Below are 16,956 nucleotides of genomic sequence, written 5' to 3' on the forward strand. Positions count from 1 at the left end.
GGCTACATTAGACTATAATATGGATAACAGGCTACATTAGACTAATATGGATAACAGGCTACATTAGACTAATATGGATAACAGGCTACATTAGACTAATATGGATACCAGGCTACATTAGACTATAATATGGATAACAGGCTACATTAGACTATATATGGATAACAGGCTACATTAGACTATATATGGATACCAGGCTACATTAGACTATAATATGGATAACAGGCTACATTAGACTAATATGGATAACAGGCTACATTAGACTATATATGGATAACAGGCTACATTAGACTATAAAATGGATAACAGGCTACATTAGACTATAATATGGATAGCAGGCTACATTAGACTAATATGGATAACAGGCTACATTAGACTAATATGGATAACAGGCTACATTAGACTAATATGGACAAGAGGCTACATTATACTATAATATGGATAACAGGCTACATTATACTATAATATGGAGAACAGGCTACATTAGACTATAATATTGATAGCAGGCTACATTAGACTATAATATGGATAACAGGCTACATTAGACTATAATATGGATAACAGGCTACATTAGACTATATATGGATAACAGGCTACATTAGACTATAATATGGAGAACAGGCTACATTAGACTATAATATGGATAACAGGCTACATTAGACTAATATGGATAACAGGCTACATTAGACTATACCCACTGACACACACACACACACTGTTTTATTTTAACAACGGGCAGATCTAGGTGTTGAAGGGACAGGGACCGTATTGGACCCAAAGAGGGAGGTCCTCTGGGAAATCAGGGAACAGATTGGTGTGAGAGAGAACCAATGAGTCATACATGGACTGTGTGTGTGAGTAAGACACACACTGTGTGTGTGTGTGTGTGTGTGTGTGTGTGTGTGTGTGTGTGTGTGTGTGTGTGTGTGTGTGTGTGCATGAGTGTATGTGTTAGAGAGAGGATTCAGCTTCCCACTTCCACTACCCTCCGGATGAAATCTCTCCCCAAAAGGAACACTGGTGTGTCAGGAGGGTCTCCTGTAGGAGCTGGAACACTGGTGTGTCAGGAGGGACTCCTGTAGGAACTGGAACACTGGTGTGTCAGGAGGGACTCCTGTAGGAGCTGGAACACTGGTGTGTCAGGAGGGACTCCTGTAGGAGCTGGAACACTGGTGTGTCAGGAGGGACTCCTGTAGGAGCTGGAACACTGGTGTGTCAGGAGGGACTCCTGTAGGAGCTGGAACACTGGTGTGTCAGGAGGGACTCCTGTAGGAGCTGGAACACTGGTGTGTCAGGAGGGACTCCTGTAGGAGTGATTGGAATACTCCCTGTTCTAACAAGGAAATAATCAACCAGACAACATCTTATTGACCTTCAGTTTATTCTAAGGTGCAGGATGCATTGCAAATCAAATATCTTATACACAAGGCAAGTGAATGTGGCTCAAATGTTGTGTTGTTCTAACCGCTAGGCTAAATGCCACGGCTACCTCTTCAGGAGGGCTGCCTGCTCTAATCCCGGCTCGGACGGGAAAAGTCTGTCTGGAAGTGACCTGGCAATCAAAGGGTTTCTGGTATCAAATCCTAGATGCCATTGTCTGCCGTTGTGCCCTTGAGCAAGGCACTTAACCCCCCACAACAACTGCTCCCTGGGCATCCAGTGTGGCAGCCCCCTGCGCTTCTCCCCCAAAAACTTTGTGCATATGTATTTTTCAGAGGCGTTGGGTTAAAAGCAGAAGTCAAATTTCAGCTGGATCTTGTGTGCAATTGACTGATAAAGTGATATTGATTACAATGCGATTTTGAAATTATATATTTTTTTATTTGGAATTCAAATTATATGTAACTTTTTTTAGTGTTACATTTTTTGTATTTACTCTTGGGAATTTGCCATTATCGTAGTTCTAGTTCTTCCGCTAGGTGTCGCTGTTTACCTCTGTTTTATTATAAGAACCTGAGTTTTGTTATAAGGACCGTTAAAATTTTTATTCTAACTCTAGTTGGTAATTTACACTCCTGTTTGCTATATTCACAATTGATGTTAACAACAAAGACAAATGAATTGAAATTGCAAATCAAATAGATATCTCAATTGCTTTGCTATATGGCTCATGACAGCAATGACATGACACCAAATTATGAATCATCTCTATAATTCCCTTTGATGAATCATCTAAACAATCAAAGACCTGCCTCTGTTTTTATAGCTGTATGGGAAACTGTTAGTTTTGCATAATATAAACGCTGACTCTGGCAGGTAGGTGGGGTTTAACGGGGCTGATTATTTACGGTACTTTTTGTAGCAGCAGAGCTCTCCGGGATGGCATAAGAGTGGCTATTACTACGGGAGGAGAAAGCCTACCGACCAAACAAAAGACAGAGCCTCGTGGACTCGTTCCATCGGCGATGGCACAGCTAGAGGTGTTTTTGTTCACGGCTCTAGCTCGCATTTCGTCTGGGAAATCTGCTTCCTTTATTGGCTAATCCTGACCGGTACATCAACCGACACCTCCAACTATGGATTGCATTGAAGTTCCACCTTGTGTGTTTCTGCGTCAAGACAATAAGAAGTAAGAGAAAAACATCACGGACGACTGTGGGTTATTCTCCATTCCGGACTGATCCCCATCTATAGAGCGGGTCATTGAGAAATACAGAGTCAACAGATTTTTACCCGAAATAGATTTTGATAGACTATTTAGTTTCAATCCTCGGCTGCAATATTCAGGATATTCCATTGAGTGACGTGTAAAGGGCATGGACACAATGTTTATTATCCACTGTCTACGCAAGTTATGTTTTAGCTACCATAAATTATCCCTGTAGTTAGAATATATGTCTTCGTGCTCTCTATTTTGCAATTAACGGCCTGGGATGATATAACTGCAGTTTAGAGGATTGCTTTGCGCTGGTAGGAATAGTGCTCTGCTGTAGTTAAGCTCTTTTTAACAGAGAAAGGCCTGTCGGGATAGACGCTACGCAGATCGCCTATAGGCTTTCAGAAATACCCTTTTGTTCATTTTGACAACAAACCGATATATATATATATATATATACAAAATCAAATGTAATTCATATAAACGCAAGTAACCTATTCTGAGCTGCAGTGTACAGTTGTAGGCTATAAGGTGGAATCATCTGCCCACTGCACGAGCAAGGTGACAGTAGAGTAGGGTTGCAGTGTGAGCGGAGTTCTCTGTGACAGAAGGACAACAACCATGGCTCTGCCAGATAACACCCCAGGCATTCCCGTAATGGAGGAAGTCATCTTCCCTGAGATAGTAGAGCTGAACGTGGGCGGCCAGGTGTACATCACCCGCTACTCAACCCTCGTCAGCGTACCAGACTCTCTCCTGTGGGAGATGTTTAGCAGGAAAACCACCAAAGGGCTGGCGAGGGACACCAAGGGCCGTTTCTTCCTGGACAGGGATGGTTTCCTGTTCCGGTATATTCTGGACTACATGAGAGATCAGCAGCTGGTGCTCCCTGACCACTTCCCAGAGCGGGGTCGCCTGCAGCGGGAGGCTGAGTTCTTCAACCTACCTGAGCTCATAAAGATCCTGGCGCCCAAACTCAGCAAGCAGAACTCGCTGGGTGACGAGGGGTGTCAGAGCGACCCGGAGGACTCCTCGCCGGGCATCGACACCGGGCGCAACCTGGCCTCGCTGGGCACTGCCGCTGCCTGCGCCAGTCTGGTCCCCAGTGGAGACGGTAAACGCTCGGGATTCATCACCATCGGTTATCGCGGCTCCTATACTTTGGGGCGCGACAGTCAGTCCGACGCCAAGTTCAGACGTGTAGCTCGCATTATGGTCTGTGGCAAGACGTCGCTGGCTAAAGAGGTGTTTGGGGAGACGCTGAACGAGAGCCGTGACCCGGACCGACCCCCAGAGCGCTACACGTCACGCTACTACCCTCAAATTCACCTTCCTGGAGCAGGCCTTTGACAAGCTGGCAGACGCCGGGTTTCACATGGTGGCCTGTAACTCCACTGGGACCTGCGCCTTTGCTCACGAGCAGACGGACGACAAGATCTGGACCAGCTACACTGAATACGTGTTCTACCGTGAGTGAGACCATCATCAGCCCTGGTCCATGGGCCCCCAAGTGCTCCCCAGCCTCCAGCCCCTCTCCCGTTGCCTCCCTGGATCCAGCCCTGGGTCCTCTTGCCTCCTGGACCCCAGCCTCCAGCCCACCCTAGTTCTTTGACCCCCCTTTGTGCTCCCTAGCCTCCAGTCCTTGGCTCCAACCACCATGTGCCCCCCCCCCCCCCCCCCCCCCCACTCTCCCAGCCTCCAGCACTTGGATTCCTGCCTCAAGCCTCCCTGGCCCCCAGCCCCATGCGCCCCTGCCTCAAGCCCCCTGCCTGGCCCCCAGCCCCACGGGCCCCTGCCTCAAGCCCCCTGGCCCCCAGCCCCATGGGCCCCTGCCTCAAGCCCCCTGGCCCCCAGCCCCATGGGCCCCTGCCTCAAGCCCCCTGGACCCCAGCCCCATGGGCCCCTGCCTCAAGCCCCCATGGACCCCAGCCCCATGGGCCCCTGCCTCAAGCCCCCTGGCCCCCAGCCCCATGGGCCCCTGCCTCAAGCCCCCTGGACCCCAGCCCCATGGGCCACGGCCCCCTGCTTCAAACCCCCCTCCTCCATATTTCTTTCTGACCCATCAGCTGCCTTCCTTACCGCCTCTGCTGTCCCCTCTTCTGATCCTTCTATAAACGGACCATTGCACCCCCAAGCCTCCGCACCAAGCCCCAGAGACCCAACTGCCTCCCCCTCCACCCTCCATGTACTGTCTCCTTCTCCTGTATATAGTATCTGCCTCAGTGAAGTACAATGCTGTGTGTAAAATAGCTTATTTAGTCCAGTTCAAGCCCTTCCTGATCTGTGTTTAACTAATTGCAGAACTCAGAGAGTAGGCTGGAGGGGCCTATTGGAAAAGAGCTTAGCCTGAAGTGGCCCCTGGTTGGCACTATTTTGTTCTGAATCAAGCCTCTGCTGTTGCTTACTCCAGCAGATCAGACTCCTCTCTTCTCCCTCCTACTCCTCCGAACAAAAAATGTCCGATTAATGTGACATCTAAGCAGCCTAGAGGAATGAGCGAGAGAGTGGCCAGCCCGGCACAAGCAAGAACAAAGTGTTACACAAACGGAAGTCTTTCGCTTCCATTCCTCCTACTTCTTATTTCCATTATGATATGTCTGTGACTGTTGGGAAAGGACCGTTCAGTTCTACTATTCAAATGATTTAACATATCCCCCCCCCCCCCCCAATAGCATCCTCTCATGTTGTTTATGTGTGTCTTCTTCAGGACAAACCAGTTCTTTGCATTCTAGAAAAACAACGCTATTCTTGTACGAGAGTCAAAACCAACAAACAAGGAAAGAAAACGTTGAGAAAAGAATGACTCAACTCAACTCAAAAAGATCAAGTTGTGTATTTGACTGCAGAAAGAGAAAAACAAGGGTTTTAAGGGGTTTAAGTGCAGGGTGAGGGTTTGTCTGAAATGGCACCCTATCCTCTATGTAGTGCACTACATTGAGCAAAGTCCTCTGTGGGCCCTGCTCAAAAAAAGTGTGCTACATAAGGAATAGGGGTGCTTGATGAAGTGTGTTTATTGATTGTGTGACGGAGTGTTGACTATTCTAATGGCCCATGGCCCATGCTTGGAAGACCAGAGGAGATGTGAAGTGTTACATCACAATGTCCACAAAACCTCTCCTTCTACTCCTCCTCCTCTTCCCCCTCTTCTTCCTCCTCCTCCTCCTCCTCCCCCTCCTCTTCCCCCTCTTCTTCCTCCTCCTCCTTCTCCTCCGTCTCCTCCTCCTCCTCCTCCTCTTCCCCCTCTTCTTCCTCCTCCTCCTCCTCCTCCCCCTCCTCTTCCCCCTCTTCTTCCTCCTCCCCCTCCTCCTCTTCCCCCTCTTCTTCTTCCTCCTCTTCCCCCTCTTCTTCTTCCTCCTCCTCCTCCTCTTCCCCCTCTTCTTCCTCCTCCTCCTCCTCCTCTTCCCACTCTTCTTCTTCCTCCTCCTCCTCCTCCTCCTCCTCCACCTCCTCCTCCTCCTCTTCCCCCTCTTCTTCCTCCTCCTCCTCCTCCCCCTCCTCTTCCCCCTCTTCTTCCTCCTCCTTCTCCTCCTCCTCCTCCTCTTCCCCCTCTTCTTCCTCCTCCTCCTCCCCCTCCTCTTCCCCCTCTTCTTCCTCCTCCTCCTCCTCCTCCTCCTCTTCCCCCTCTTCTTCCTCCTCCTCTCATCTTGTTTTTTACACTGCCATTCTGTTTTTACTTTCTTCATTGAAGAACATTTGACAGGGATACGATTGTTATTGAAAGCCCACAGCGTTTGGCTCTTAGACCTCTTCTGAAACTGGATTATTTTTCTCATTGGACTGTGTTTTTATTCAGCTATCTATCCCAAGCTCTTGTATTCAGATCAGTATTCCAGTTTTAAGCTTTTTCATATTTGATGATAGATCTTATTGGCTGTAATGTGTATACCCGTGAGAAGGAGAAAGGATTACGCCATAGCCAACCAAAGAACGACATTCTCTGAAAGCTGTAGCAGCTAAACAACAGTACAGGACAGAGATGTTTTCTGGGGAATGTTGTAATACAGTCGATTCCTGATAAGTACACCTCTTATAAGTGCAAAATCATTGGTTAGTGCACGTTGTCATTACAGTTATAACAGTTGTATATCAGGAGTTGAATGTAGTTGGACTGAACAGTAATTGTAACCACAGCAACTATAACCACAGTAACAGGAGACAGTGTGTGCATGGTCAAAGGTTAAGAGGGGTTAAATGTTCAGAGGAGTTAAGCATGGTTAAAAGTTAAGAGGGGTTAAGTGGTAAGGGTCATTTTAAGGTATACCCTCAGGGCAAGTCTGCATATCAACAACAACGTTACAATTTGAACTTTCAGTGCCTCAGTAGGTAAAATAAAGCTTAGAATCATCTCCAAATACCAAGGAACACAAATGATCTGAAAAGGCTAAACTTGTACCAGTAATAATCAATGGATCAACTAGTAATGTGACTCGTAAATGACAGAATATTCTCCCTGATAAAGAAACTTTCTTTGCGGTTCGGTAGACAGAGTGATTTTAATTTGAGTGAAGGTGTAAAGAAGGCATTCTGAATGCCTGACGGATGATAAATGTTTTCTTGGATATCGCTAGAGTATGATAGCACATTCTTTGAGTATGATAGCACATTCTTTGAGTATGATAGCACATTCTTTGAGTATGATAGCACATTCTTCGAGTATGATAGCACATTCTTCGAGAATGATAGCACATTCTTTGAGTATGATAGCACATTCTTTGAGTATGATAGCACATTCTTTGAGTATGATAGCACATTCTTCGAGTATGATAGCACATTCTTTGAGTATGATAGCACATTCTTCGAGTATAATAGCACATTCTTTGAGTATGATAGCACATTCTTTGAGTATGATAGCACCTTCTTCGAGTATGATAGCACATTCTTCGAGTATGATAGCACATTCTTCGAGTATGATAGCACATTCTTCGAGTATGATAGCACATTCTTCGAGTATGATAGCACATTCTTCGAGTACGATAGCACATTCTTCGAGTACGATAGCACATTCTTCGAGTACGATAGCACATTCTTCGAGTACGATAGCACATTCTTCGAGTACGATAGCACATTCTTCGAGTACGATAGCACATTCTTCGAGTACGATAGCACATTCTTCGAGTACGATAGCACATTCTTCGAGTATGATAGCACATTCTTCGAGTATGATAGCACATTCTTCGAGTATGATAGCACATTCTTCGAGTATGATAGCACATTCTTCGAGTATGATAGCACATTCTTCGAGTATGATAGCACATTCTTTGAGTATGATAGCACATTCTTCGAGTATGATAGCACATTCTTAGAGTGCGATAGCACATTCTTAGAGCATGATAGCACATTCTTAGAGTATGATAGCACATTCTTCGAGTATGATAGCACATTCTTCGAGTATGATAGCACATTCTTTGAGTATGAAAGCACATTCTTCGAGTATGATAGCACATTCTTCGAGTATGATATCACATTCTTCGAGTATGATAGCACATTCTTAGAGTGCGATAGCACATTCTTAGAGTATGATAGCACATTCTTAGAGTATGATAGCACATTCTTCGAGTATGATATCACATTCTTCGAGTATGATAGCACAGTGTTGACAGGAGCAATGAGGGAAAAAAAACATGTGACCAGGCAAGTCAGTAAAGAACAAATTCTTATTTTACAATGGCGGCCTACCTCTGCCAAACCCAGACGACGCTGGGCCAATTGTTGTCCCTATGGGACTCCAAATCACGGCCGGTTGGGATACAGACCGGGATCAAACCAGGTTCTGTAGTGACACCTCTAGCACTGAGATGCAATGTCTTAGACCACTACGCCACTCCGGAGCCAATGTCATTGTCAGCTTCAGTATCAAAGTCACAAGTCAAACATAGACCAAACGTCAATGGAGAAAACATCTTAGTCGTTCAGTAGGTACACCGTACACCCTGAAGAAAACACTGCTATACCTATTACATGTTGTGGGAACATGATTAGTGTGACACTTTCTTTGTGCTTTTATTTCTACTCTCCGTTAGTCAGAACGTCTACAAGACATTTTGGGCGTCAGCTTTATGTCTTTTGTTATACAGCAGACGAAAGGAAAATGTCATCTGTCAATTCAAATGTGTTTTTTATCGTCTGATACAGTTGCATTGTATGTCCGTTAGGAATGATTCATGAACTAACCTGGTAAAGTAGGGTGACATACTACAGGAGAGTTGTGTACGCTCTCATTTACATTATTATTGTAACCTAAAATTGTTAAAAGAACAAATATTTCACAAGTAAACGCTTCATTTCTTTTACTGAAGACACCACAAGCCTGTAAAAGTAACTGTATACTTCCAAGACTTTCCACCTCTCTCTGCTCTCTTTCTCTCTCTGCTCTCTTTCTCTCTCCGCTCTCTTTCTCTCTCTGCTCTCTTTCTCTCTCTGCTCTCTCTCTCTCTCTGCTCTCTTTCTCTCTCTGCTCTCTTTCTCTCTCTGCTCTCTCTCTCTCTGCTCTCTTTCTCTCTCTGCTCTCTTTCTCTCTCTGCTCTCTCTCTCTCTCTCTGCTCTCTTTCTCTCTCTGCTCTCTCTCTCTCTGCTCTCTTTCTCTCTCTGCTCTCTCTCTCTCTGCTCTCTTTCTCTCTGCTCTTTCTCTCTCTGATCTCTTTCTCTCTCTGCTCTTTCTCTCTCTGCTCTCTTTCTCTCTCTGCTCTTTCTCTATCTCTGTCTCTCTTTCTCTCTTCTGCTCTCTCTCTCTCTGCTCTCTTTCTCTCTCTGCTCTCTCTCTCTCTGCTCTCTTTCTCTCTCTGCTCTTTCTCTCTCTGCTCTCTTTCTCTCTCTGCTCTTTCTCTATCTCTGTCTCTCTTTCTCTCTCTGCTCTCTCTCTCTCTGCTCTCTGCTCTCTCTCTCTGCTCTCTTTCTCTCTCTGCTCTCTTTCTCTCTCTGCTCTCTTTCTCTCTCTGCTCTCTTTCTCTCTCTGCTCTTTCTCTATCTCTGTCTCTCTTTCTCTCTCTGCTCTCTTTCTCTCTCTGCTCTCTTTCTCTCTCTGCTCTCTTTCTCTCTCTGCCCTCTTTCTCTCTCTGCTCTCTTTCTCTCTCTGCTCTTTCTCTATCTCTGTCTCTCTCTTTCCACCTCTCTCTGCTCTCTGTCTCTCTCTCTGCTCTTTCTCTATCTGTCTCTGTCTCTCTCTTTCCACCTCTCTGCTCTCTTTCTCTGCTCTTTCTCTATCTCTGTCTCTGTCTCTCCACCTCTCTGTCTCTCTATCTCTCTATCGCTCTCTCTCTGTTGGATAGCCATATCCCTCTCTTGCTCTCTCTCTCTCTCTCCCTCTCTTGCTCTCTCCTCTCTCTCTCTCCCTCTCTCTCTCTCTCTCTTGCTCTCTCCTCTCTCTCTCTCTCTCTCTCTCTCTCTCTCTCCTCTCTCTCTCTCTCTCTCTCTCTTTCTCACTCTCTCGCAGTGAAAAGGCAGGCCAGAGTCAGTGACAGAGCGGATCTGGAATAGCAACGGTAGGTAAGTGGCTCTGTCAAAGCAGATTACAGAACCTCTGTGTGTCTCTGCCTCTAATCCATTAATTAGACGACCTGAGTATACTGTAGCAACCTAGTATCAGTCAGACACAAGACATTAATAAACATTGTTGTTGTTGAGTAACAGCCAGGTCAGGTAGACCGCAAACAGGGAACCCTCGTTTTCATCAAAACAGAGAGAACTAGGTCTCTGATCTTTGCCATTGAAACAGAGAAAACTAGGTCTCTGATCTTTGTCATCAAAACAGAGAAAGTTAACTCTGATCTTTGCCATCAAAATAGAGTAAGCTAAGTCTTTGATCTTTGCCATTGAAACAGAGAAAACTAAGTATGATCTTTGCCATTGAAACAGAGAAAAGTACGTCTTTGATCTTTGCCATTGAAACAGAAAACTAGTTATCTGATTCTTGCTATCAAAACAGAGAAAGTTAAGTCTCTGATCTTTGCCATTGAAACAGAAAACTAGTTATCTGATTCTTGCTATCAAAACAGAGAAAGTTAAGTCTCTGATCTTTGCCATTGAAACAGAAAACTAGTTATCTGATTCTTGCTATCAAAACAGAGAAAGTTAAGTCTCTGATCTTTGCCATTGAAACAGAGAACTAAGTATCTGATCTTTACCATGAAAACAGAGATAACTAAGTCTCTGATATTTGCCATCAAAATAGAGTAAACTGAGTCTCTGATCTTTGCCAGAGAATCAGAGAACGTAGTCAATGTAGTCTCTGTTTTTAGCCAAAGGAGTTTTGCACCATTTGCGTCCGTGGTGAGATAGGGCGCTGGTGCAGCCAGGTTGTTAAAGATTGACGGCAGATTTGGACGTCTGTCCATATCCTGAGGACGTTTTGAAATGCCTTCAAAACTGGCCACTAGGGGCAACAGGGAGCATTATTACCATCAAGTAGGCTTGGGTTTTGCTATGGTGTTGTGGACTAGGGTGGCTTGGGAAATCCCTTAACCCAGGATCAGAAGGGTGTTTGATCCCAGTCGTGGACACTGTTTTATTATTTCTGGTTTTAACCCTTTCCCAAACCTCAACCCTTACCATAACCATTCAGAATGAGTCCCAAACCTCAACCCTTACCATAACCATTCAGAATGAGTCCCAAACCTCAACCCTTACCATAACCATTCAGAATGAGTGACTAACCTCAACCCTTACCATAACCATTCAGAATGAGTCCCAAACCTCAACCCTTACCATAACCATTCAGAATGAGTCCCAAACCTCAACCCTTACCATAACCATTCAGAATGAGTGACTAACCTCAACCCTTACCATAACCATTCAGAATGAGTGACTAACCTCAACCCTTACCATAACCATTCAGAATGAGTGACTAACCTCAACCCTTACCATAACCATTCAGAATGAGTCCCAAACCTCAACCCTTACCATAACCATTCAGAATGAGTGACTAACCTCAAACCTTACCATAACCATTCAGAATGAGTGACTAACCTCAACCCTTACCATAACCATTCAGAATGAGTCCCAAACCTCAACCCTTACCATAACCATTCAGAATGAGTGACTAACCTCAACCCTTACCATAACCATTCAGAATGAGTGACTAACCTCAACCCTTACCATAACCATTCAGAATGAGTCCCAAACCTCAACCCTTACCATAACCATTCAGAATGAGTCCCAAACCTCAACCCTTACCATAACCATTCAGAATGAGTCCCAAACCTCAAGCCTTACCATTCAGAATGAGTGACTAACCTCAACCCTTACCATAACCATTCAGAATGAGTGACTAACCTCAACCCTTACCATAACCATTCAGAATGAGTCCCAAACCTCAACCCTTACCATAACCATTCAGAATGAGTCCCAAACCTCAACCCTTACCCTTACCATTCAGAATGAGTCCCAAACCTCAACCCTTACCATAACCATTCAGAATGAGTCCCAAACCTCAACCCTTACCATAACCATTCAGAATGAGTCCCAAACCTCAACCCTTACCATAACCATTCAGAATGAGTCCCAAACCTCAACCCTTACCATAACCATTCAGAATGAGTGACTAACCTCAACCCTTACCATAACCATTCAGAATGAGTCCCAAACCTCAACCCTTACCATAACCATTCAGAATGAGTGACTAACCTCAACCCTTACCATAACCATTCAGAATGAGTCCCAAACCTTAACCCTTACCATAACCATTCAGAATGAGTCCCAAACATCAACCCTTACCATAACCATTCAGAATGAGTGACTAAACTTAACCCTTACCATAACCATTCAGAATGAGTGACTAACCTTAACCCTTACCATAACCATTCAGAATGAGTCCCAAACCTCAACCCTTACCATAACCATTCAGAATGAGTGACTAACCTCAACCCTTACCATAACCATTCAGAATGAGTCCCAAACCTCAACCCTTACCATAACCATTCAGAATGAGTCCCAAAACCTCAACCCTTACCATAACCATTCAGAATGAGTCCCAAACCTCAACCCTTACCATAACCATTCAGAATGAGTCCCAAACCTCAACCCTTACCATAACCATTCAGAATGAGTGACTAACCTCAACCCTTACCATAACCATTCAGAATGAGTGACTAACCTCAACCCTTACCATAACCATTCAGAATGAGTCCCAAACCTCAACCCTTACCATAACCATTCAGAATGAGTCCCAAACCTCAAACCTTACCATAACCATTCAGAATGAGTGACTAAACTTAACCCTTACCATAACCATTCAGAATGAGTCCCAAACCTTAACCCTTACCATAACCATTCAGAATGAGTCCCAAACCTTAACCCTTACCATAACCATTCAGAATGAGTCCCAAACCTCAACCCTTACCATAACCATTCAGAATGAGTGACTAACCTCAACCCTTACCATAACCATTCAGAATGAGTGACTAACCTCAACCCTTATCATAACCATTCAGAATGAGTGACTAACCTTAACCCTTACCATAACCATTCAGAATGAGTGACTAAACTTAACCCTTACCATAACCATTCAGAATGAGTGACTAAACTTAACCCTTACCATAACCATTCAGAATGAGTGACTAAACTTAACCCTTACCATAACCATTCAGAATGAGTGACTAAACTTAACCCTTACCATAACCATTCAGAATGAGTGACTAAACTTAACCCTTACCATAACCATTCAGAATGAGTGACTAACCTCAACCCTTACCATAACCATTCAGAATGAGTGACTAAACTTAGCCCTTACCATAACCATTCAGAATGAGTGACTAAACTTAACCCTTACCATAACAATTCAGAATGAGTGACTAAACTTAACCCTTAACTTCAAAAGTTGAAGTTTGGAGAACGTGGCTGAACGTCTCATTTTTCAAAGAGATTGTGAGAGCTTGTTGGATGGTGTTGACTTGTCTGATGTGAAAAAATATGTAAAACATTTTCTCACAATTATGTATGAATCAAGTCAATGCATCAAGACCTTGCTATTTAAAGTGACGTGAGTCTATTAAGTATGAATCAAGTCAATGCATCATGACCTTGTTATTTAAAGCGACGTGAGTCTATTAAGTATGAATCAAGTCAATGCGTCATGACCTTGTTATTTAAAGTGACGTGAGTCTATTAAGTATGAATCAAGTCAATGCATCAAGACCTTGCTATTTAAAGTGACGTGAGTCTATTAAGTATGAATCAAGTCAATGCGTCATGACCTTGTTATTTAAAGTGACGTGAGTCTATTAAGTATGAATCAAGTCAATGCATCATGACCTTGTTATTTAAAGTGACGTGAGTCTATTAAGTATGAATCAATTCAATGCGTCATGACCTTGTGTAAAGTGACGTGAGTCTATTAAGTATGAATCAAGTCAACGCGTCATGACCTTATGTAAAGTGAGTGAGTCTATTAAGTATGAATCAAGTCAATGCGTCATGACCTTATGTAAAGTAAGTGAGTCAAGTCATAAATGTTTTAAATGGCTTAGATGTCAGAGGTTCTCAAAATATCCTCTATCTTGCGCACACACACAAACACGTTAAAATCTTTGTGTGCCGCCTCTTCCAATCTAGATCCGTCTATTTTTGGGTCTTTGTTTCGGAATGCATGATGGCAGTGGAATCCTCCAGAGTGTGATGTCACAGTGCCTGGAATGTTTTTCCGACCAATCCAAACTGAGTCTGGAGTGATTGAGGCAGTGATATGAGTGTGGGTTTTGTCGCGTCAGTGAGTGACTGTGCACATTGACATCGTAGTGTAGAGTCTCGTCAGTGAGTGACTGTGCACATCCACATTGTAGTGTAAAGTCACATCCACATCGTAGTGTAAAGTCACATCCACATTATAGTGTAGAGTCACATCCACATCGTAGTGTAGAGTCACATCCACATCGTAGTGTAGAGTCACATCCACATCATAGTGTAGAGTCACATCCACATCATAGTGTAGAGTCACATCCACATCGTAGTGTAGAGTCACATCCACATCGTAGTGTAGAGTCACATCCACATCATAGTGTAGAGTCACATCCACATCGTAGTGTAGAGTCACATCCACATCGTAGTGTAGAGTCACATCCACATCGTAGTGTAAAACGCCAAAGCAAGCCACTAGCTGGGAGGTGTCGAAGCACATTGAGGGAATATCAGAAGGTAGTGTCCGTGCTACAGGTCTATACCTCTGTGGTTAACTATGAGGCTCAGCATTCAACAGCGTTGGTGTAAGAGGGTCACTTAGATACGCTGAAGCTATCCCAGATGGTCATCTAAACCTGGTGTGAAAGGCGAGCATGTTTGGTTGTGAGCCATATAGTGAGCAGGTGTGAACTATGTCTGATCGTACCAGGAACGTGTTACAATAAAGACATTTTATCATGAATGGTTCTTACCTGCCTTTTTTAATATGCTGTCGAGAATACAGTGTCTGTATTTGTACTGCAAGATAGTTACACTAAGGAAGCATTCGCAGCACATAGAAATGAATCTCTGACGTTGCTATTATAAACAGATGGTTTCGGATTATTTTGCAGCACTGTGTCATCTACCTCCTCTTGCTGTTATTGTATTTCTCACCCTCTCGGTCTTCACATGTCCTCTAGTACACAACATGCGAGAGAGGGAGTATTGTAGAGTGTTCCGGAATCTACTGGAATGTAGCTATAGAGTGTTCTAGAATCTAGAGTGTTGCTACTGGAGCCCTCTGTTACCAGGCAGCATTAGGACTGCAGTATTGTAGAGTGTTCCGGAATCTACTGGAATGTAGCTATAGAGTGTTCTGGAATCTAGAGTGTTGCTACTGGAGCCCTCTGTTACCAGGCAGCATTAGGACTGCAGTATTGTAGAGTGTTCCGGAATCTACTGGAATGTAGCTATAGAGTGTTCTGGAATCTAGAGTGTTGCTACTGGAGCCCTCTGTCACCAGGCAGCATTAGGACTGGTGCTCTGTGTGGACTGGAGAATGGAGTAGAGAGAGCCAGGGACACAGTAGGCCTTATACTATAGCTTAGCCTTGAAAGTCCCTGAGCCAGAGAGAGATAAGGCCCCATGCATCTTCAGGACAACATGCCTTCAGCAGTCAGCTTCAATCGCTCAGTGTTTCTGTAACTAATGGCACCCTATTCCCTATGTTGTGCCCATAGGGTTCTGGTCAAAAGTGGTGAACTAAATAGTGAATAGGGGGCCATTTGGGATATACCCACTGTTAGGAGAAAAGGAAAGAGAAGGAAAGAGGAATGCACAGACATAAATATACAGAGAGACATGTTCAGAGAGCGAGAGAGAGATACACTTACGGAGAGGGGCAGGAAAATACAGAGGGAGAGACCACTGCAGTGGTTCCCAAACGTGTTATAGTCCCGTATCCCTTCAAACATTCAACCTCCAGCTGTACCCCCTCTAGCACCAGGGTCAGCGCACTCTCAAATGTTGTTTTTTTGCCATCGTTGTAAGCCTGCCACACACACACTACACGATACATTTATTAAACATAAGAATGAGTGTGAGTTTTTGTCACAACCCGGCTCGTAGGAAGTGACAAAGACCTCTTATAGGACCAGGGCATCAGTAATAATATAATAATAATAAATTATTTAGCTCTTTATTTAACCGTCTTACATATAAAACCTTATTTGTTCATCGAAAATTGTGAATAACTCACCACAGGTTAATGAGAAGGGTGTGCTTGAAAGGATGCACATAACTCTGCAATGTTGGGTTGTATTGGAGAGAGTCTCAGTCTTAAATCATTTTCCACACATACATGTATTTAGTTTTCATGCTAGTGAGGGCCGAGAATCCACTCTCACATAGGTCCGTGGTTATAAGGGGCCTCAGTGACTTAACAGCACGATTTGCCAAGGCAGAATACTCTGAACACAGCCCAATCCAGAAATCTGGCAGTAGCTTCTGATTAAATTCAATTTTCATGAACCGCTTGTTGCAATTTCGATGAGGCTCTCTTGTTCAGGTATTGGTAAGTGGACTGGAGGCAGGGCATGAAAGGGATAACGATCATACAATGATGGAAAGACCTGAGTGTTGTCCTTCTTAATGCAGACAGTGAAGAGCACCAACTTCTTAATTATAGCCTCAATTTTGTCCTGCACCTTGAATATAGTTGTGGAGAGTCCCTGTAATCCTAGATTCAGATCATTCAGGCGAGAAAAAGCATCACCCAGATAGGCCAGTCGTGTGAGAAGCTCGTCATCATATAAGCAGTCAGAAAAGTGAACATTTTGGTCAGTAAATAAAATTTGAAGCTCATCTCCCAATTCAAAAAAGCATGTCAATACTTTGCCCCTTGATAACCAGAGCACTTCTGTATGTTGTAAAAGCGTTAGATGGTCGCTGCCCATATCATTACATAGTGCAGAAAATACACCAGAGTTCAG

General features: G+C 44.1%; 1 pseudogene; it reads left to right on the top strand.

The window, feature by feature from the left end:
• The first annotated feature begins 2,197 nt into the window (after positions 1 to 2,197).
• On the top strand, positions 2,198 to 4,261 carry LOC116355076 (BTB/POZ domain-containing protein KCTD12-like; annotated as a pseudogene).
• The last annotated feature ends 12,695 nt before the right edge of the window (positions 4,262 to 16,956 follow it).

The sequence above is a fragment of the Oncorhynchus kisutch genome, linkage group LG19 (assembly GCF_002021735.2).
Source record: "Oncorhynchus kisutch isolate 150728-3 linkage group LG19, Okis_V2, whole genome shotgun sequence".
Taxonomy (NCBI): domain Eukaryota; kingdom Metazoa; phylum Chordata; class Actinopteri; order Salmoniformes; family Salmonidae; genus Oncorhynchus; species Oncorhynchus kisutch.